Here is a 254-nt window from a genome sequence, read left to right as displayed (position 1 = left end):
GTATTCTTACAAGCCTATGTGTACACGTATCACCTCAGTGAGTACATCTACTGATCCCTTACACATGCGAGGCCTTTATAGTGACTTTATCTTGCCATTAGTAATCAAAACTTTTGTATGACTCCTTCAATCCTTAAAAATCAGATGGAAAAGTGCTTGTTATTATACAAAATGTGGATTTTATTACACGTGAGTTATTTAAAGTTATCCTCTGGAAAAATGTAAGATAAATTACGTTTTTCGTTCAGCAATCA

The sequence above is a fragment of the Penaeus monodon genome, chromosome 23 (genome assembly GCF_015228065.2).
Source record: "Penaeus monodon isolate SGIC_2016 chromosome 23, NSTDA_Pmon_1, whole genome shotgun sequence".
Classification (NCBI taxonomy): domain Eukaryota; kingdom Metazoa; phylum Arthropoda; class Malacostraca; order Decapoda; family Penaeidae; genus Penaeus; species Penaeus monodon.
Note: the sequence above shows the minus strand (reverse complement) of the source record.